This window comes from Mirounga leonina, unplaced genomic scaffold (genome assembly GCF_011800145.1).
Source record: "Mirounga leonina isolate KUSES-001 unplaced genomic scaffold, KU_Mleo_1.0 Mir_150, whole genome shotgun sequence".
NCBI classification, from domain to species: Eukaryota; Metazoa; Chordata; class Mammalia; order Carnivora; family Phocidae; genus Mirounga; species Mirounga leonina.
Genome location: NW_023270374.1, coordinates 37,278,346 through 37,300,944, shown reverse-complemented (window position 1 = coordinate 37,300,944; position 22,599 = coordinate 37,278,346). Strand labels below are relative to the sequence as shown.

Sequence of the window (22,599 nt, the reverse complement as noted above, 5' to 3'; positions counted from 1 at the left end):
CTCAAGAGCAGAATCTCAATTTCACTAAAAGGTAAACTTGTGTCACCTTTAAAAAGCCTATCACCTGTAAAATCTGGTAATAATCACACCTCACATATGCATATGTTTAATGTGAGCATGAAAAGCAATACAAAGCAAGCAACTGACAAAGGGAATAATGGTAATCCCTCAATACCAAGAACAAAGATTCAGATTTGCTCTCTGTTGAAAGACAAATAGCTACAAATATCCCATATGGCAACAAATTAAAAGGTTTCAGACAAAAAACAAATTAGCCAGGACTATTCAGGCTATTCTAAACTTACAGGTAGCTGACTGGAATTCAAAACATTCTCCCACTGAAATAGTGTGGTGAGACATAGCTAGTAGCCATTAAAACCATGAAAAGAGAACAAATTACTGTAACAGCTATCTGTCTTCTTAAGATTAAAAGACATAAGAATAAGGAGGCATATTTTAGAAGATTTTCTAAAGAGGGTATCAACAAACCTTCAAAGGTACTAGGTAAAAGCACACAGTGGTGGTTCTTTATGATCTCTTTTTACTTCTGGATTTGTGGTTTAATTTTTCCTTGATAGATGTAAATATCTCTACATCAAAACTATATCTAAGGTTTTCTCTTGGCATATAATGAAAATATAAGCAGCAGAGAAAGAGGAACAAGTGAGAAACAAAGTTTTTAGCCCCCTCGAGGTAAGTGGTAAAGCACTGGATTAAGATAAACAAGGGTTAGGGACGCCTGGGTGGCTCAGTTGGTTAAGCGACTGCCTTCGGCTCAGGTCATGATCCTGGAGTCCCGGGATCGAGTCCCACATCGGGCTCCCTGCTCAGCAGGGAGTCTGCTTCTCCCTCTGGCCTTCTTCCCTCTCATGCTCTCTGTCTCTCATTCTCTCTCTCTCAAATAATAAATAAATTAATTAAAAAAAAAAAAGATAAGGGTTAGAGAAGCATGTGCAGAGCGTGGGAATAAAATCTGATACAGATTCAATAAATAGGCAATAAAGATGTAAAGGGGGGGGATGATCACAGCATGTGCCCCATTCTCTCCTAACCCATTCTTTCCATCTGCCTCAGAGAAGAAAAAATGATACTAAAAGAAATGTTGATACTTAAGAGTGGACATTAGCCACCTGGTAAAGAAAGCTGCAACAGGAAGTAGCAGCAGGCACACCATGAATGCTACAGGGAATGGGAACCGTAAGTCATGGGCAGCACTGATACTCCTGAACCGGAGTACTGCAGAGTGAAAAACTTAAAAGTAACAAGACACTCCCCCTACAGTACTGAAGGTAGCCCTGTCCACCGATATCAAATATCAAAAACATGAAGTAGCTACAGAGGGTTTACCTGTGACACTAACATTATAAAAATTAACAATGTGGAAATGAAAAGTTGATAAAGCAACTTGAATTAATTTTTCGAAGAAAAATACTGAAGGTGGAAGAGAGAGAGATGTATCAAGGGTAAAACCCATCTTAGCTAGATTTCCTTCTTTAAAAGCAATAACAAAGGAGGGGCACCTGGCGGGCTCAGTCAGAGAGCATGCGACTCGTGGTCTCGGGGTTGTGAGTTTGAGCCCCACTTTGGGTGTAGAGATGACTTAAAAATAAAAAAAATATTTAATAAAAGCAAAGACACTGGAGCAGATGTTCTCTAACGCTAGCAACACAACATGGCAAGTCTGACTCATGACTTCCTGAATGGGTCATCATCTTTACTGCAGGTTAGTCTGTAGCTCAGTCCTTGCGTGCTGTTTCCACTGCCTTTTTTCTTTTTCTGACCTCACAGCATATTACTCTTCACTGATTATAATTCCACTCCTAGCCTAAATAACTTTAAATTCAAAAGAGTCGTTTTTTAAAAATAACATTTCCATATTCCTAGAAGTTATACATCTGGTAACAGAATTTATCTCTTCAAATAAATCTTTAAGTCATTATCAATTTCAGGATGACAAAAATACAAATACTGAAGGAGAACATATATATCAAAGTAAAAAAAGAAAATAAGAAAGCACTCTTAACATCCTTTACCTGTTGAAGGTAGGGTAACACTGGTAGAAATGTTAAAAAGTACCAAAGTCTAATTGAACAAAAGCCTCAACTGCCTCCCTAAATACCCGTCAAAATATAGCTACTATACTACTACTATGTGGAGCTAAAAATCTGTCTTCTAGATCATGATTGTAACCAGAAAAGAAATTTGCAGCAAGAAAGAATGTAAAATACTGAAGAATAGGACAAAAAGAGCATCACTTAAATAATTTAAGTAAAACATAGCTTGGTTGTTTTTTTTTTTCCTCCACTGCTTTTCAAAGGTCAGTTTCATGATTCATGACTTTAAAGAGCTTTTTGTATTTCACAAAACCAGCCTACATGTGTCTAGTAAATGAAGACTGGGGACACCTCGTTATTGTTGAAGAACATTAGAGGCAAAAATTTAATTATGAACTCCTGTAAAACCAGGCATACACCTAAATTGGTTAAAACCCAAACCCACCAGCAAACATCTGAAGAGTGGTCACTAAGCACTAGGGATGTAATATACAACAGGATGACTACAGCTAACACCGCTGTGTGATATATAGGAAAGTGGTTAAGAGAGTAGCTCCTGGGGCACCTGGGTGGCTCAGTCGGTTAAGCGTCTGCCTTCGCTCAGGTCACGATCCCAGGGTCCTGGGATGGAGCGCCTTGTCAGGCTCCCTGCTCAGCGGGGAGTCTCCTTCTCCCTCTCCCTCTGCCGCTTCCCCTGCTTGTGCTCTCTCTCTGTGTCAAATAAATAAAATCTTTAAAAAAAACAGAGAGAGAGAGTAGCTCCTAAGAATTTTTTCTTTTCTTTTCTTTTTATTGTATCTACAGGAGAAAATGGGTGTTAGCAGAACCAACTGTACTGATCTCATAATACACGTAAATCAAACCATCTAGCTGTATACCATAAACCTATACAGTGGTGTGTGTCAATTATTTCTCAATAAAACTAGAGGGGAAAAAAAGTCTTTAACTGGTCATTCTTCAACATACTGAGTGTTGTCCACATACATAAACAAAGGAGACTGCATTCCCCATGCCATGTGCTTGGGATAAACTGCTGGCCAAAACAGACAGAGTTTTTTGCCTTCAATAAGCTAGTGACAAGGGTCCATAATCAACAAACTAATAAATAGAGTACCACAAAATGTACTATGTGCTATGAAAGGTTCCCACTGGAAATTAATAGCTGACCTGTTAATTCAAAAGCAGGAACAACTGCGTATCAGATACGGCACACCATGTTAGACAAGTGTTCAAAGTCCTAACCTTCGGCAGTCAATCTGGATCTCACTCCTAAAAGAAAGATTCAGGGTACATGACAACTGCATGTCCTTGAAAATGGCCAAACCGTACTAGTTAGCTGTGGCCCCCTTCCTGTGTAAGGAGGTCGGAGCAGAGACAGCCCCTCCTGTGTAAGGAGGTCGGAGCAGAGACAGCCCCTCCTGTGTAAGGAGGTCAGAGCAGAGACAGTCCCTCCTGTGTAAGGAGGTCGGAGCAGGGACAGCTACAGCAGAATTCCGATGTGCATCAAAACAACCAGTATACACAAGCAGGGTGAAAGGCTTAGGTCAAATGCCTCTGGAGTTCCAACCAAATTCACTACATCAGTGATCTCAACCGTTTCGATACCGGGATTCCTTTACCTCTTAAAAACTGGGAACGCCAAACAGCCTTTGTTATGTGGGTTATACCTATCAATAGCTACCATATTCAAAATTAACCTTATAAATATTTGAAATATTAATTCATTTTAAAACAAGCGCATTGTGTTAACAATTTCACAATTTTATGGAAAACAAATTTTCTGAAACAAAACAGAGAGGTGGTATTGTTTCTACATTTTTACAAATCTTATGTCTGATTTAAAGAAGATACCTGGATTTGCTTATCTACTTCTCCATTCAGTATGTTGCAATATGTTAATGTGACAAAAACATGAAGAAAATCCAGCCTCAGAGACATGTACTTATTTTTAAAAAGGACTATCGCAATAGCCTTTTGCAAACTGTAGATAATTTTCCTTGGTATTATGCTAAAACTCAACAAGCAGTAAGTACTTTCTTAAAGGTTAGTTGCAAAGTGAAATCTGAAACTACTGATCAACTTTCATGCTATTACATTAAAATATACTCCCCTAGCTTACACTCTGAGCAAATCTTCTACCCATGAATGATTTTGTAACATCAAACATTGTCATTTTAACGTATCAGTTCACTGATCAAGCAGATTTTAAAATACTGATATATTTCATGATACAATATCAAAAACTCCGTATTAATATCACCATGCATCTCATCTTGAAAGTCTTTAAGTACTGAGAAGCGGTTACACTCATGGTGGCAGATTCAAATTTAGCAACATTACAATTTTCACTTGAGAACTCAAATTTTATCACTGTCAACAAATACCAACAGAGGTTTTCCTTGAAGTAATAGGTTCATCTTGCTCGGTTTCAAGAAACTATCTGTGAAATGCTCAGGTTTCAATAACCAGAGCTTGCTGGCTGTTCTTTCAAGTAAAAATGGTATTCCATGAAAAAAGTGGCTAGTTCAGTACCCAAACCAATCACACAAGGGCCCTTCCCCAGGATAACCATGGTAGGCAGAGCGCTTTCTGCTTATTTTCCATTCTCACTAGACAGAATTTTTAAAGTACAGTACTCAAGAGTCAAGATTTAATGAAATGAGCAAATTTTGCTGCCTCATGCAGGACAATCCTAAGTGAGAAATGCTGCTTTGTTTGTTTCCTTTAACTCCAAGTGTGGGAAAGTAAAGTATATAATGACCACTAGGATAGTCTGTAGCAGTACTGCCTTGACTGAAGCTAAGGTGCCAGTAGTTTTCGGGACCACTGTATCTGCATCAGTGCAAACATCAAAAGAATGAAAATGGTAAATAATGGGTTATTGTGAAAATAGTTTTAACTGTGTGGACTCTGTAAGAGTTCTCAGGGACTCCCAGAGGACCATGAACCACACTTCTGAGAACCACTGTACTAAGATTAAGATTGGGATTGAAGGTCTGAAACTGGTATGGCTTCTCCAAGATCCTCTTCACATTCATATAATAAATATTTCAGTATCTACTATCTGCAAGCCTATATAAATAAGCCAGGTTGTAAAATCAAAAGAACAGGACTTCCTGACTACATCAAAATAAAAAGCTTCTGCACACCAAAGGAAATGAAGCAATCAACAAAACCAGAGACAACGTACTGAATAGGAGAAGATATCTGCAAAGGACGTATCTGATAAAGGGTTAGTATCCAAAATATATAAAGAACTTAACTCAAAATGAAAAACAAATAACCCAATTAAAAAATGGGCAGAAGACATGAACAGACATATCTCCAAAGAAGACCTAAACATGGCCAACAGACACATGAACAGACGCTCAACATCAATCATCATCAGGGAAAAGCAACTCAAACCACAATGGAGATCACCTCACACCTGTCAGAATGGCTAAAATCAAAAACACAAGAAACAAGTGTTGGTGAGGATGTGGGAAAAAAGGAACCCTAGTGCACTGTTGATGGGAATGCAAACTGGTGCAGCCACTGTGGAAGAACAGTATGGAGGTTCCTCAAAAAGTTAAAAACTAACTACCATACCATATGATCCACTAATTGCACTTCTGGGTAATTTACCCATAAAAATAAAAGAACACTAATTCACAAGGTTACATGCACCCCTATGTTTATTGCAGCATTATTTACAACAGCCAAATTACAGAAGCAGCCCAAGTGTCCATCAATAAATGAATGGATAAAGACGACGTGGGGTGTGTGTATGTGTACGACGAAATACTATTCAGCCATAAAAAAGAATGAAATCTTGGGGCGCCTGCGTGGCTCAGTCAGTTAGACGTCCGACTCGGTTTCAGCTCAGGTCATGATCTCAAGGTTGTGGGATCAAGCCCCACACTGGGCTTCACACTCGGCACACAGTCTGCCTGAGATTCTCTCCCTCCTTCTCCCTCTGCACCACCCCCCACTCGCTCTTGCACTCTCTCTAAAATAAGTAAATGAAATCTTAAAAAAAAAAAAATTACATCTTGCCATTTGCAACAACATGGATGGAGCTAGAGAGCATAATTCTAAGCGAAATAAGTCAGAGAAAGACAAATACCATATGATTTCACTCATATGTGGAATTTAAGAAACAAAACAAATGGACAAAGGAAAGCAAAGAGAGAGAAAGAGAGAGAAACCAAGAAACCAAAGGGGAGGTGGGTAGGGGGGTGGGTGAAATAGGTGATGGGATTAAGAGTACACTTATCACGATGAGCACTGACCCGTGTACAGAATTGTTGAATCACCATATTGTACATCTGAAACTAACATAACACTTATGTTAACTATGCTGGAATTAAAATTTAAAAATTAATAAAAAATTTTTTTAAAGTACAGGACTTTCTGATAAGATGACATCATGGACTACTGCTCTCAACCAACCACTCTTCCCCTCTGCTCTAAATATAATAATGACAAATAAAGTACGTATTTTTTATTAATTTTGGAAGACACAGAAATGCTCAAACATAACAAATATGTCTGTGGACCAAAACACAGAGCAAACATACAGTAATGAATTGATGACTCCATGAACCCACTGAATTTCAGGACCAGAAAGTAGCAACTGCTTTTTAAGGAAATCCAATCATGCACAAGGTAACAGGACCAAAAGCAAGGCTCATAGGTAAAAACCAAACCAAAAAATTGCTGAAAAGAAGGTGAAGAGAAGCTATGATCATCAATAACAAGTTACTGATCACATCATACTACAACCTGCAGTGTAGACGAATCATCATCTCTCTAATATTGCAAGAATATTTCAGACTGGAGTCCTGGACCTAGACTAAAGGTAGAGTGGATATGGGAGAAGGCAACAAAAACAGAGCTAGGGGTACCAAGCCAGGGAGAAGGGGTCACATGGAGAGCACCAAATGAACAAAAGGAAAACTAAATTTCCCATTTAAGATGCAAATTGTAAATGAAAATTCCCAAGTGTATGTGAAAACAGAACTAAGAAAGTTGACCAAGAAATTCATCAATACTGGAAGATGAATTCACCACCCAATAAAATGAAATCTTTAAGTAAGTTTAAAACAAATGCTTATGATCCTTAAGAGATAAAAATTTGACAGCCATGAAAAAAATAAATGAAAACAATAAATCGTTATGAAAAGACTGGATTACAAACCTTCATAAAATATAAAGTATAAAAAGAGAGATAGTATCACCCATTATGCGAGCACCAAATATCCTAACTTAGCACGGGATGCTTAAATCCATATCTGAAAACTCTAAATAAAGAATTAATTCCTAAACACACACAACACAACACAACACACACACACACACACAAACACAATCAGTGAAGTGGATAAGAAAACTGATGAATTCAAATCGAACGCAGCACAGTGAAATAAAAGGAAAAGACTTCAGAGCTGATCTAAGCCCCAGCATAGTATCACCAAATTTAAGTCTCTGAAGCTCTTTCTTATTCTCTAAAATGGACATACCAGTCTTTTTTTTTTTTTTTTTTTTTTAAGAGAGGCAGAGGGGTGAGAGAGAGGCAGAGGGAGAGAGGAAATCTTAAGCAGGCACCATGCCCACCACTGAGCCCTATATGATCATGATCTGCGCCAAAATCTACAGTCAGACACTTACCCGAATGAGCCACCCAGGCGCCCCAGGACATACTACATCTTTACAAGGTTGCTGAAATAATTAAAACCATAGACCAAAACAAAGCTTATCTGAGCACATGGAAGTCTTAACAAATGGCTCCCTAAAGAATCTCATGATTTACAGACAGAACCAAGGTTATTAAAAAAAACAGAATTTTGCCTCTGTGATTATAAAGTAACTACATTTACAACCCACATGAATTCAGGAAATGTACTGGTTTTCTAATTCCCACACTGGCTGAAGAACTTTTGCAAATTGCCTAAACCTTGGTACCTAGGAGGGGATTATAAAGAGATGTCTTTTGGAAAGTACTAAATTCTCAAAGATACTAATATCTACAAATAAAGTTTTGGTAGTAGTTTTAAACTGTTCTTATGGAAACATTTCAAGTATTTTCTTTATTTTTTCAAAGACTTTATTTTTAAGTGATCTCTATATTCAACGTGGGGCTCAAATTCATGACCCCGAGATCAAGAGCCACATGATCTACTAAGTGAGCCAGCTAGGCGTCCCTCAAGTATTTTCTTTAAAACTCTCTAATATGGTGCATTTCTGTATGAAAAGAATCTGTAGAAACAGTAAGGGCACTTAGGTCACAAGTGATTAAGGATGATTTCTTTGAAAACTCTTGTTAAAATTCATAATTGCTTTGCATTTTTTTAAAATGTAAAGACACTGGCAATTTAACTAGTCTAAATTTAAAATTCTTTTTACTATTTATCACTCTTAATAAAATGACTTCCTGGGCGCCTGGGTGGCTCAGTCATTAAGTGTCTGCCTTCGGCTCAGGTCATGATCCCGGGGTCCCAGGATCGAGTCCCACATCGGGCTCCCTGCTCGGCAGGAAGCCTGCTTCTCCCTCTCCCACTCCCCCTGCTTGTGTTCCTGCTCTCGCTATCTCTCTCTGTCAAATAAATAAAATCTTTAAAAAAAATAAAAAATAAAATAAAATAAAAAAATAAATAAAATGACTGCCTTATTAACTGCCAAAAGGAAAATGGGGGGAAAAATGGAACTCAGCCTTCTTATATTTCAAATTCAGGCAGAGCTTTTTAAGTAATAAAACGTCCAGAATTTACATGGTACCTTCATACCACAAAAGAGGCTTATCAAAAGCCCAAGTAAAAACTCACATACACACAAAAAATTAAGTTTCAACTTATTACCCAGGACCTAGGTATCAAAGGCCTTATACTATTCAATCACATCTGGAAACGAAAAGACAGTAGGATTACAGCTATGTATGGCCAATTTATCTGCAGAAGTCAAAGCATGTCTCCTATTACCTTGCAGCAAGTCAGTGTGATCTGCGTATCAATATATTGAAGGGCTGCAGTGTCTGAAACCCATACCAACCATTTAAAGGTGTTATTTTAATTAACAAGTTTGCCAACACATTATGAATTTTGCAGTTTTATTTTAGAATTCTTTTTATTATCACAATCTATCTTTAAAGAAAATTTTAAAAGGCTAAGAACAAAGACTAAAAATCACGCAATCCCAATTTATTTATGTCACCCTCCAGTAAAATAACTAGCTCCATAAAAATCTTTTCAAACAGAAGAGCAATATACCATTGATAAGAAAAAAAATAATTTCTATAATCCAGTTTTCTACATTAGGGCCAAATTTTATAGTAGGGGAATGAAAGAAATGCCAAATAACACATTACATAACAAGACTGCTACCCTGAATACAAGCAGGTACATTTTCACTCGTAATAATTTTAAAGTATGAAAGATAAAATTCTGTGGAAGTGAATTAAATATCCTACACAGCTGATCTTTAGATGTTTGTGTACTCACACAGAGTAAGTTTAACGTTGAAGCTCATTAAAGACTGAAATTTGGTTTCATTGATACATGATGAAAAATGTATTTAAATCTTAGGAACATATGTTGAGCATGTGTGCACATGCAAAGCTTTCAAAGTTACTTTAAAATGTGAAAATGAGTAAGGCTCCTGTTATCCTTGATAAATGTCAGCTGCCATACACTCATGTCCAATACACATTATTTTTCACAAAGCAGAGTCCCAGAAAAGGCAATTCTGAATCCAGCAGCTGCATGTAATGGTTATACATACCAAATTCTACTCAAGGTCAGAAGTTTAGAGGTTTTCAGTATCAACTTCAAAATAACGCAGGCTTTATATGTTAAATATTACACAGATTCAAAAACATTCTTATTAAAACAGGTTTTGGAAACAAAGACAGAATCATAAGAAAGTAATTACTCTGAGAGTTTGGCATATGATAGGGCCATTTATAACAGTGGTATAAAATGGACTATTTGTACAGCAGTTCACTTTCTAGATCGCTGAGCTGATATTTACACCAATTATATTTCTTAATTAAGTTACAAAATTAAGTACTACATGAGCTATGTTATTACCAATGTGACAAATTTTTTTATGTCTATATTTTCCAAAAATCCAATAAAACTGCCCTTTTTATGAGACTTGACTATAAACAACTACTAAAACCTTATCTCCATCCATTTTCACCAAGAACAAAAAAACAGTGACTGAATTTAGTGCAGTTCAGTTTGTTGTTCAAGTCAAAGATGGATCTTAAAATTTTAACAATTTTCTCTACATATTCTGAAAGCCTCATCTAAAGCAAACCAGCTTAACATTCAGTCTTTGGCTTTAATACAACTATTGGAGCGCCTGGGTGGCTCAGTCAGTTAAACGTCTGCCTTTGGCTCAGGTCATGATCCCAAAGTCCTGGTATCAAGTCCCACATCAGGCTCCCTGCCTGCTTCTCCCTCTGCCTGCCATTTCCCCTGCTTGTGCTCTCTCCCTCTCTCTCTCTCTGACAAATAAATAAAGTGTAAAAAAAAAGGGCATCTCTGTATAGTATGGAACCTACACTCAAAAAAGTTTCTTTTTAAAGTAAGTTGTTTGATCAACATTAAATTTAAATGCTTAAGCTTTTTTTTTTTTTAAGATTATTTATTTATTTATTTATTAGAGAGAGAGAGAACCAGTGGGGGTGGAAGGGCAGAGGGAGAGGAAGAAGCAGTCTCCCTACTGAGCAGGGAGCCTGACATGGGGCTGGATCCCAGGACCCTAAGATCATGACCTGAGCCAAAGGCAGATGTTTAACCAACTGAGCCACCCAGGCACGCCTAAAATGTTTAAGCTTTTAATATTCTCCTACATATCATCATATAATCTCCACAGTTTAAATACTCCTTCCCCAGAAGGAGCCTCTTAAAAGTAAAAAACCTAAAGAAAAAATAAAAAGGGGGTAAGGGACTAAGTGTGGTCAGATTATCTAAAGTAAAATAACTTTGGTTTTTCCGCTTATAACCATAGCACTTCATCAGCCCTAAAACAGCAGATCCACCAAAATTATGGCTTTCTGTGTACTTCTTTATTTTTTTTTTTTAAGATTTTATTTATTTATTTGACAGAGAGAGAGGCACAGCGAGAGAGGGAACACAAGCAGGGGGAGTGGGAGAGGGAGAAGCAGGCTTCCCGCCGAGCAGGGAGCCTGATGCGGGGCTCGATCCCAGGACCCTGGGACCGTGACCTGAGCCGAAGGCAGATGCTTAACGACTGAGCCACCCAGGCGCCCCACTGGGTACTTTTTTAAATGGATGTTACACACTTAAGAGCAAAATTTCCGGATGTACTACTATAAGATGCCCATAAGCACCTTATAAACACTTAACGGACAAATAGAAAAGTGCAGATAGGTCTGGGTATGACTTTGAATTAATTTTTTTTATTAACATATAATGAATTAATTTTTAAGAAAGTCTTTGACATGGGTCCCTGGGTGGCTCAGTCGTTTGAGCATCCGACTCTTGGTTTTGGCTCAAGTCAAGACCTCAGGGTCCTGGGACTGAGCCTCGCATCCGGCTCCACGCTCAGCAAGGAGTCGGCCTGAGAATTCATTCTCTCTCTCTCTCTCTCTCCCTCCTCCCCCCACTCACGCACTCTCTCTCTCTAAAATAAATAATTTTTTAAAAGTCTCTGACATATATTTTCTTGATACATGAAAAAGATATGGTGCTGGAATTAACATAAGCCCTATAATTAGAGGCTGACTACTATAACAAAGACAGAATAAGGTTTTAGAAAACCTTGAGGTTTCAATTAATGTGTTGTTTTTGAAACCCAGAAATGTTTGGGATAGATAGCAAACCTTCTGAGGTCAGTGCCGTGAGAAAAGTAACAATATTTTTCCAGAAAATTCCTTTATGGCGGCACAGAGATCTTACATTCTATGTATCAGGTATATTCTTTCACAGCTTCATACAGATATAATTCATATACCATACACTTGCAGTATCCAATCAATGCCTTTTAATATATTCAGAGTTGTACAATCATCACCACAATCAATTTTAGAACGTTTTCATTATCCCAAAAAAGAAGCCCAGTACTCCTTACTGTTCTCTCCCCTAATCCCATTTTCCCCCACTTCACACCACCTCTCCCCCACCCCAGGGAGACCACTAATCTACTTTGTCTCTAATGATTCATCTATTTTGGAAAATTCATACAAATGGAATCATACAGTATCTAGTCCTTTGTGACTGGCTTCTTTCACTTCATATAATCCTTTCAAATTCATCCATGTTATAGCATATATCAGTAGTTCATTTCTTTTTATTTGTGAATACTTAACTGTATGGAACTATCATTTTATTTATTCATCAGCTGATGGATATTTAAGTTGTTTCCCTTTTTTGGCTATTATAAATAATGTTGCTATGAACATATATCAAGTTTTTATGTGGTCACTTATATTCTTAAATGAGAAATCATGAGCGCTGGTAAGTGAAAGCAGATTTTGATGATATATCCAAAGAAACCTCTAAAATTTGCTAGTAAACAGGAAAAAAGCCAGATTCTTTAAAAACATTAAAAAAAAATTGGAAACCAATTGTGGGATTTTAATTATGATTAATATACTAAGCACTCTAATGGAAAAAGTGGACAGCAAGCAAGAACAGATGGGTAATGTAAGCAGAGAGATGGAAACTGAGAAAGCAGCAAATGGGAATATTAGAAATCAAAAACACTAACAGAAATGAATGCCTTTGATGGGCTCATCAGCTGACGGGACACAGCTGAGGAAGAAAAAAATAAAATTAGTGAGCTTAAAGATCAATACAAGCTTCCAAAACTGAAAGGCAAAAAGAGAAAAAAAGAAAAAGAACAGAATTATCCAAGGATGGTGGAAAATTACAAAAAGTACATTATATACATAACGGGAATACCATATATATGAAATTCAGAAAAGGCAAAACTAACGACTTAAAGCAGACCAGGGGCTGCCAGCTATCTCAGTGGAGGGGACTGACTGCACAGAAGGACAAAAGAACTTCAGAGGATGGTGGGAGTGTTTTATATCATGATTGTGGTAATGGTTACATTTGTCAAAACTCGGCAAATTATAAATGTAAGGCTGGTGAATTTTACTGAATGTAAACTATACTTAAAGTTATGTAAGGAAAATAGCAGCGCATATTGCTAATCCTGTGATAAATAATAAATGACTGGTATAAGATAAAATAAATTAGCTAATAAAAGAGGGCTATTTCAGTAAGAAAATTTACTTTTTCTAAAGAAGTTCTACAGGAAAAGCAAATTTAGTACATGGGCAGTTAAAGTCAAGTTTATATTTAAAAACTTTAACAAATTTATTTGTTAAATATTAAATAAATATTTAAATAAATTTTTAAATAAATATTTAAATAAATTTAAATTAAAAATATTTAAAAAATAATCTTGCAACAAAATACACAAAAATGAAATTGAAATTTCATTTATGGGGTGCCTGAGTGGCTCAGTCATTAAGCGTCTGCCTTCGGCTCAGGTCATTAACCCAGGGTCCTGGGATCGAGCCCCGCATCGGGCTCCCTGCTCCGCAGGAAGCCTGCTACTCCCTCTCCCACTCCCCCTGCTTGTGTTCCCTCTCTCATTGTCTCTCTCTGTCAAATAAATAAATAAAATCTTTAAAAAAAAAAAAAAGAAATTTCATTCATACATCAAAAACCAGAGGACACTAATGACCATCCATCCCAAATTTAAAAAATAAAGCCATACAAAACAATACAATATAGTAGTAGCAAAAATAAATTATACACAACATGGGTGAATATCACAAGCAATCAAAGGTTTTTTTAAAAAGCAAGTACAGGGGCGCCTGGGGCAAGCAAGGAGCCCGATGCGGGACTCGATCCCGGGACTCCAGCATCATGACCTGAGCCGAAGGCAGTCGCTTAACCAACTGAGCCACCCAGGCACCCTAACTTAACATTTTTAACTTAACATTAGTGTTTTTTAATTTAGCATTAAAATTATGCAATATTTTATATAAACAGGAGTATATATTATATGTGCTACGAAGTGAACTTCAGAAAACACCTATGAACCCACTACTTAAGAACTGGAAAGTTGCTAGGTATACCAGCTTCCCTGTGTGTTTCTCCATCTTACTCTTCCTTCTGCTTCTGTCCCAGAAGTAACAGATATCGTAATTTATTTGCTAAAAACTTAAAAAAAAAAAAAAAACCACACGTGTGTGTTCTTGAACCATGTTTAGTTTTTCTTTCTAGCTTTACAAAAATGAGTGTAATGGACTTGCTTTTTATTTTACTTTTGAAAGATTTATTTATTTGTTTGTTTGTTTATTAGAGGGTGCGCTGGGGGGAGGGACAGAGGGAGAGAGAAATCTCTAGTCGACTTCTCCCTGAACTTGGAGCCTGACTTGGGACTCCATCCTATGACTCCAAAACCACGACCCCAGCCGAAATCAACAGTTGCCTGCTCAACTAACTGAGCTACCCAGGTGCCTCTAATGTACTTGCTTTTTATTTTATTTTTTTTATTTTTTATTTTTTTATTTTTTTATTTGTTTGAGAGAGAGAGAGACACAGGGAGAGAGGGAACACAAGCAGGGGGGGTGAAAGAGGGAAAAGCAGGCTTCCCGCGGAGCAGGGAGCCCGATGCAGGACCCGATCCCAGGACCCTGGGATCATGACCTGAGCTGAAGGCAGACGCTTAACGACTGAGCCACCTAGGTGCCCCAGCTACTAATACCTTTTTAATATCAAATTCTCTAGAAGGTTATGACAGAACTTTTTAGAAACTAAAATGTTAGTAAAATGTGATATAAAGGCACTTATTAATTATCCTGACCTTGGCAATATATTTTCATTCCTTTATCCAACTACATAGTGGTCTCATTTTAATTAAGATGACACAAAAACTGGTTTAAGAAATTTTCATGTAAAAAAGACTGGTAAGAGACTGTACTTCAACGAGTTAATTTCCAAGGCCATGAATGATATCATAAGATGAGAGTCTAAAAACTCATGATTTTAAAACTTCTGTGGTTAAAGATGAATTTCTGTTGAATAACCATAGACATATCTTCACTGCTGGGGAATGTCATCTAAAAGATTAGTTCTTAAGGTATTACTGAATTCAGTGATACTTAAATTCTTCCACTGAAAATCATTTCTTAAAGCAAAGAAGAACTTAAACATTGTAAAATTGCAGAAAATGAATGAAGATCCCCTACCACCACCCCTACTCCTATACATAGCAGCATGAACATTTAACAAGATAGCAACTTACTACAAGATAAAAGTTCACAAATTACAGAAAGAAAATGGTCTGACATTTGCAAAGAATCAAGATTTAGGTTCTAATTCAATGGCACCACAAATTAGTTATACAACTTTGATAAAGCCATTAGTTTATCTTAAGCCCCTTTCTACCGTGGGCTCTAAGATGAGACAAAAAGCATTTTATTTTTGAATATTACTCAGATTGGAAATGACAGAAAAAAGTAACTGAGCCTAACGGAAAGAAAAGAATTGCAGAAAAACGGACAGAGCCTTAAGTATATGCAAGAAATATCAAATGATCTAACAAACAGTATTTGGAGTCAGAGAAACCAGGATGAAGGAGGAAAAGAACAAAATACTTGAGGTAATAATGGGCAAAACTTCCCCAAACTTAATGAAAACACCAATCTATACATTGAAGGAACTCAAAGAATCCCAAGGAAAACAAACACAAAGAAATTAGACCTGAGTACAGCAGAGTCAAACCGTTTAAAAACAAAAAGAGAAAATCTTGAAAGCAGCCATAAGAAAAAGGATCATACATACAGAGGAACAAGGATAAAAGTTATCTTTTCAGAAACAACAAAGCAATGGAACAACATCTTCAAAGCGCTGAACTACTTTCCAGTGGTGACTATCTCCTCATGAGAACATGCCCCTTACTAAGGACTTCCTCCATCCCAGGGAAGACGAGAGAAGCAGCACCTGGTGTGGAGCCCCAATTCCTACTTCATGGAAGTGCAGTGCCCAGAATGCTTATGAAATCACCAACATCCTCAGCCATGCATTAACAGTAGTTCTGCGTGCTGGCTATTTCACTGTCCTTTGCCAACCAGCCTACAAGAGGAAAAGCAAGGCTTACAGAAGGATGCACTTTCAGGGAGGCCTGGGTGGCTCAGTCGTTAAACGTCTGCCTTCGGCTCAGGTCATGGTCCCAGGGTCCTGGGATTGAGCCCCACATCGGGCTCCCTGCTCAGCAGGAAGTCTGCTTCTCCCTCTCCCATTCCCCCTGCTTGTGTTCCCTCTCTCGCTGTGTCTCTCTCCCTTTGTAAAATAAATAAATAAAATCTTTAAAAAATAATAATAAAAATTAAAAAATAATTTAAAAAATGCTCAGGGGCGCCTGGGTGGCTGAGTCAGTTGAGCATCCAACTCTTGGTTTTGGTTCAGTGGTGATCTCATGGGCCGTGAGACTGAGCCCCACATCAGGCTCCACGTTCAGCAGGAAGTCAGCTTCAAGATTCTCTCCCTCAGCCCCTCCCAACCCCGGCCCCTAATCACACACTCGCGTACTCTCTAAAATAAATATTTTTGGGGGGCGCCTGGGTGGCTCAGTCATTGGGCATCTGCCTTCAGCTTGGGTCATGGTCCCGGGGTCCTGGGATTGAGCCCTGCATCAGGTTCCCTGCTCAGCAGGGAGCCTGCTTCTCCCTCTCCCTCTGCCTGCCTCTCTGCCTACTGTTCTTTCTCTGTCTCTCTGTCAAATAAATAAAATGTTTAAAAAAATAAATATTTTTTTAAATGCTCAAAGAAGATTTTATGGTTCCCTGTACCCCTGAAACAAATAATACATTGTGTTAATTAAAAAAAGAAGATTTTTATGGTTAACACGTATTTTGGCACCTATGCTAAAAAAAATTTTTTTTTTAAAAAAACTGTAAATCGGGGGCACCCGCGTGGCTCAGTCGTTAAGCGTCTGCCTTAGGCTCAGGTCATGATCCCAGGGTCCTCGGATCGAGCCCCGCATCAGGCTCCCTGAGGCTCAGCGGGAAGCCTGCTTCTCCCTCTCCCACTCCCCATGTTTGTGTTCCCTCTCTCGCTGTGTCTCTCTCTGTCAAATAAATAAAATCTTTTCAAAAAAAAAACAAAACTGTAAATCGGCCAATACATGAGAAGAGCCTTTTTTTTTTTTTAATAAACTCAAGAATCCAATTGTGGGACTTCTCTTCAATCAGAGAAAGTAACAAACGCTATCCTACAGTGAACAGGACAAATTATAACAAACTACATTCAGGTATCAGAGAACAGGCAGTGAAAAATTGTGGTCCGTGAGATACAGGAAACATCTGAGGCAACAACAAGAATCCTACCACTACCCAGGCTTTTCTGCCAGAAAGCAATTTCCACATCACAGCACAGGGATAAGGAACCCAAAAAGAGCCCAGCAATCTTGAATTGACAAGATAATGACCACAGTTTAAGACGTCCCAGCTAGCTAGATTTTGCAGGGCAGTTTCTCAGAGTGATTAAAAAACTACAGGAATTGACAAACTGATTCTGAAATTTGTATCAAAATGCAAAAGCCCTAGATTAGCCAAAGCAATCATGACAAGGAAAAAGGTTGAAAAATTCACATTACTTACTCTCAAACCTTACTATAAAAGCTATAGTAATCAGGACAATGTATGTGGGCATAAGACTGATATATAAATCAATGGAAGAGAAAAAAGACCAGAAAGAGATTCTGTTGTACACAGTCAGTTGATTAAGTTAGCAAGACAATGCAACGGAAAAAGGAGAGTCTTTTCAATAGATAGCTCTGGAACAGAATATCCACATTTTAAAAACTGATCCTCAATCCTTTCTTCACATCATACACAAAAATTAAATCAAAGTGGATCAGAGACCTAAATATCAGTCAGAAGTATAAAACTTCTATAAGAAAACACAGGAGAAGAGCTTCATAACCTACAACAGGCAAAGATCTCTTAGTACGTAAAAAAAGCACTAACCACAAAAGAAAAAATTGGTAAGTTGTACTTGAAAATTCAAAATGCCTATTCTTCAAAAAAAAAAGTTAAGAAAATAAAAGGGAGAAAAAAAAAGAAAGTACTCTTAAAATGTATCTGAGAACAATCAGTAGACAGAATATATACTTTTTAAAAACTCCTACAATAAGAAAACTGCCCAATTTTTAAAATGGGCAAAATATTTAAACAGACACTTCATAAAAGAGGGGTTATGTATGGTTAGTAAGAAACTATTAACGGTATCATTAGATATCATGGAAATGCAGGCTGAAATTGAAGAAGTGACAATACCAAATAGGAGCGATTCAAACTTGAACTCTTATCTTGCAGGTGGAATATATAACCACTTCAGAAAACAGTTTCACAGGTTTTTTTATAAAGATAAGCATATACTTGGGGTGCCTGGGTGGCTCAGTTGGTTAAGTGTATGCCTTCGGCTCAGGTCATGATCCCAGGGTCCTAGGATAGAGCCACGCATCAGACTCCCTGTTCAGAGAGGAGTCTGCTTCTCCCTCTGCCCCTCTCCCAGCTCGTGCTCGCTCTTGCTCACTCACTCACTCTTGCGCGCTCTCTCTCTCCCTCAAATAAATAAAATCTTAAAAAAAGAACATAAGCATATACTACCTAGAATTTAATTTAAAAATTGAAACAAAAAAAATTTTTTTAATAAAAAGATAAGCAGGGCGCCTGGGTGGCTCAGTCGTTAAGCGTCTGCCTTAGGCTCAGGTCATGATCCCAGGGTCCTGGGATCGAGCCCCACATCGGGCTCCCTGCTCGGCAGGAAGCCTGCTTCTCCCTCTCCTACTCCCCCTGCTTGTGTTCCCTCTCTCCTCGTCTCTCTGTCAAATAAATAAAATCTTTAAAAAAAAAAAATAAAAAGATAAGCATACATTTAACATAAGACCCTGCAATTGCACTCCTGGGTATTTATTCAAGAGGGGAAAATCTACACAGTGACTGTACTGTACCTGAATGTTCAGAACAGCTTTGTCCATCATAGTAGCCAAAAATGAGAAACTAGTCACAAAATGGAATACTACTCAGCAATAAAAAGAAATTACTGATACATGCGATAATGCAGATACATCTAAAAAATATATTATGCTGAGTTAAAAGAACTTTTGCAGTGTGACTGTGGTTAAAAACAACAGTCACTCTCATACATTGTTGTTGGGAATCCAAAATGGTGTAATCCTTATGGAATGTGATTTGACAATATCTAACAAAAACTACATACACATTTACCCTTCAACCCAGTAGTCTCACTTCCAGGAACTTATCCTGAAGGTACACTCCCAAAATGTAAAAATATATATTCACAAGGTTATTCACTGCAGCATTATTTTAATTGCAAAATACTGGAAACAACCTAAATAATACCTATACATAGGCTACTGCTTGAGTAAACTATGGTATATGCACATAATGGAAACTATGTAAAAAATAAATGAGAAAGGGGCTGGGGGAACAGCAAGGTTGGTTACCTATGTGAAATGGGGGAAATGGGATGGAAAGGATACAGAAGGGAAGTGTATCTTTTGTATATTTTAACTTTTGAAAATATCCTTGTTTTCTACAAATTCAAAAATAAAACCAATCAGAATGAGGAGCATTAAAAAAACTGGGAGCACCTGGGTAGCTCAGTCAGTTAAGCGACTGACTCTTGATTTTGGCTCAGGTCATGATCTCAAGATCTTGAGTTCAAGCCCCACGCTGGGGCTCCCAGCTCCCATCATGGAGCCCACTTTAAAAAACGTGGGGTGCACATGGGTGGGTCATTCAATTAAGCATCCGACTCTTGGTTTCAGCTCAGGTCATGATCTCAGGGTCAAAAGATTAAACTGCACACCACGCTCCATGCTATATGCTCAGTGGGGAATTGGCTTGTGATTCTCTTCCTCTCCCTCTCCCTCTGCTCCTCCCCCTGCCGCTCTGGCTGCCCCTTCCCTCTTCCCCACACGGGCCTGTGCACTAGGGCGCTCTCGCTCGCTCTCTCTCTCAAAAATAAATAAATAAATCTTTAAAAAATCTTTTAAAAAAACTGAAAAACAAAGGAACCTAATTACATTTCAAATGAATACAGAAAGTTGGAGTGAAAAGTGAAAAGTGCAGAGGAAAGGGAAAGCAAGAAAGGAAGGGGAGGTTGATTCAAGTAATTTAAGAATACAATATTTATTTATTCATTCTCAGTCTTGGGCAGGATGGTTTTAAGTTCTTCACTTGGGCAGTGAAGAACTACATATAAATTCTCCACTTTAATTAAGTTTGTTTACTGTGGTGAAATGGGCAAAATGACTCTGAAATTATTTGAGATGTATGATAGAGTAAATGAGTAAGTGCACTGACAATGCTGGGAGCCAAGTTTTCTCACAACATAAAAAGGGACATAAAAATATGAAATGGTAAGTGCAGAGAAAGAGCCCTGTAGACAGGGAGTGAAGCTGGACATACTGATATAAACTCATGATTTCTAAACTATGTATATGCATGTTGCTATGAATGTGCTTATGTACAAGTATGTTGGTGTATGCACATATGTGTGTATAAGCATGCATATTTTACTAGCTCTATCCACTGAAAGGGTCAACCCACGAGCAATGAGGACACCTTCCCCCATCCCCGCAAGATCTTAGTCTCTAACACTTTCCTCCCCATAAGGACAGGGAGACTGATTAAGAGTTCCACTTTCGGGCGCCTGGGTGGCTCAGTTGGTTAAGCGACTGCCTTCGGCTCAGGTCATGATCCTGGAGTCCCTGGATCGAGTCTCACATCGGGCTCCCTGCTCGTCAGGGAGCCTGCTTCTCCCTCTGACCCTCCCCCCTCTCATGTGCTCTCTCTCTCTCTCTCTCATTCTCTCTGGCTCAAATAAATAAATAAAATCTTTAAAAAAAAAAAAAGTTCCACTTTCTATCGCTTAAGTATTTATTTAAAAAAAAAAAGAGTTCTACTTTCTAAACCTAGGACAACTGAAGCATCAAAATAATTAGGTAATGAATTTATCAACTGAAAAACCTAGTAATTCATGAGTCCAAACTGACAGACAGGGCCCTCGATTACAGAACAATGTCAAGGGCTGACTCATAAAGGGAATCAGAAAATAACCATTTTGGAACCAACACAGTGAAAAATAAGATCAAATAAAAATCATCAACGAATGTTAAATCTAGGGCAAATTGTGATGAGAACCATGGTATTTGCATTATCTCCCCACAAAATGCTTGTTGCATGGAAGGAAAATAAACTATACAGTGGAGAAATCTGGCAACATCTTGGCCAAAAAATCAATATTAACATCACAAGAAGGGACAGAAGAAATCATGTGTCTCCAGAAGTTGTGCATCTTTCTCAGGATGTCACATCACCTATACAATATTCCAGCCAAGAATGCATAACCTCAATCTAATCACAAGGAAACTTCAGAGAAATATAAAATGAAGAACAGTCTATTAAAAGGGGGGAAGGGCTGTGTTCTTTAAAAATGTCAATACCATAAAAGACAAAGGCTATGGAAATATTCCAGGAAAAAAGAGGCTAAAGAGAAATAAATACAGTAAATGCAGTACCCGACCCTAGACTGGATTCTGTACAGGAAGCAAAGGAAATGCTGTTAACAGACTTTATTAGGTCAACCGACCAAACTGGAAGACAGACCATACATTTGTGTCAGTGTCCATTTATGAAGTTGGTAACTGTACAATAGTTATATAAGAGAATGACCCTATTCTTAGGGAATACGGAGTATTAGAAGAAAGAAGCTCAACAAATGTAACTTACCCTCAAATAGTTCAGAAAAGAACTATGCATGCATTTAGAGAGAGGGAAGGAAAGAGTGAGAGCACACACAGATGCAAACGATAAACAAGTGGGTAAATCTGGCTAAAGGATTATCTAGATGTTCTTTATACTCTATTTTTGTCAATTTCATAAATTGGAAATGACTTCCAAATAAAGAGGTTTTTTTTAATAAATAGCATGGAGATAGTTCTCTACTATGTTCAGAATATAATGGGTATATACCATAATTAATTGAAGGATTTTACAGGGAAACAGCAAGAGCTGAGACCAGAGGTTTAGAGAGATTCCCAGATAAATGACTGTTTCAAATGTCAGAGAAGGGAGTTTGTACTTTTTTTCTGTAAGCCAGGGAATAGAAACTCAGAGCAAAACAGAGGCAATTAAAGGGACATACTTAAGGAAATTTTCTAAGCAAAATTTCAAGTGCTAGAAACAGTAGATAAGAGAGAGTAAAGGGACATTTGAACAAATACAAGATCTTGGCCTAGGAAGTAAGATGTTAGCAGAAAGTGGTACAAATACAGGAGACATGAAAACAGAAAACCAGATAAGGTCTGTTTACTAAATTGCTAATATATCAAAGGGGCGGGGCGGGGGGGCAGGGGCGCGGTTCAAAGATGACTCAGATTTCAAGCCGAGCTAACCAAAAGAATGACAGTATTATTATTAACAAAAAGAAATTTAAGCAAAGCATAACTGCTTTCTTGGCTATCAGACAACTTTTTCTATTCTCAT

General features: G+C 37.8%; 1 protein-coding gene across 7 annotated transcripts in view; it reads right to left on the bottom strand.

Moving 5' to 3' along the window:
• The window catches only part of NCOA3 (nuclear receptor coactivator 3), a 132,419-nt gene that overhangs the window by 39,716 nt on the left and 70,104 nt on the right, over nt 1-22,599 (bottom strand). The gene's annotated exons all lie outside the window — the stretch shown is intronic.